The sequence below is a fragment of the Wasmannia auropunctata genome, unplaced genomic scaffold (assembly GCF_000956235.1).
Source record: "Wasmannia auropunctata unplaced genomic scaffold, wasmannia.A_1.0 LD310760.1, whole genome shotgun sequence".
In the NCBI taxonomy this organism is placed as follows: Eukaryota; Metazoa; Arthropoda; class Insecta; order Hymenoptera; family Formicidae; genus Wasmannia; species Wasmannia auropunctata.
Window position 1 is genome coordinate 1 of NW_012052130.1, and position 518 is coordinate 518.

General features: G+C 37.8%; 1 long non-coding RNA gene across 1 annotated transcript; it reads right to left on the minus strand.

Annotated features, from left to right (window-relative positions):
- Positions 1–71: 71 nt before the first annotated feature.
- On the minus strand, positions 72–512 carry LOC105461024. Its single transcript, XR_975894.1, has 2 exons — positions 422–512; positions 72–279 (listed from the first exon to the last, which is right to left on the minus strand). It is a non-coding gene; the product is annotated as an uncharacterized LOC105461024 (long non-coding RNA).
- Positions 513–518: the final 6 nt, after the last annotated feature.

The following is a 518-nucleotide window of genomic DNA, read 5'->3' on the forward strand; positions in this document are numbered from 1 at the left end:
AACTTTTGCTTATGATAAACGAAATATGTATATATTTCTGATACGAAACTGTCGGTGGAAATTTTTTTTTCTTTTTTTCTTTATTGCAGCTTGGACAGATTTATCCATTACAGTCTGGCAATAAAAGTAATCCTATATAAATAATATACAAAATATTTTTTTCTTATTTTTGAATGCGTCACACGTTAAATTAATTGAATCAGTGTATATACATTTGAGTTAGTACTTTCGTCGTTTTATTATATCGGGTCGCCAGTCGACGGGATGCGTTTCTTCGCTCTGGAAACATAAATAACAGATCAGTTGACGCGCAAGGCTCTCACAGAAAAACGGCGAGCTAGCCGAGCTATATTTATCAGCGTGCGATTGTCACGCGATAGCGCATAAGTAACCGTTGCTATTGTAAAAAATCAAAACTTACGGCGGTGTCGTCTTCCTTGTACACTTTAATAGTCTTATCGGCTTCCGTCGTAATCATGCGAGTGCCCGACATGTCGAACGTGATGCTGAACACGCCG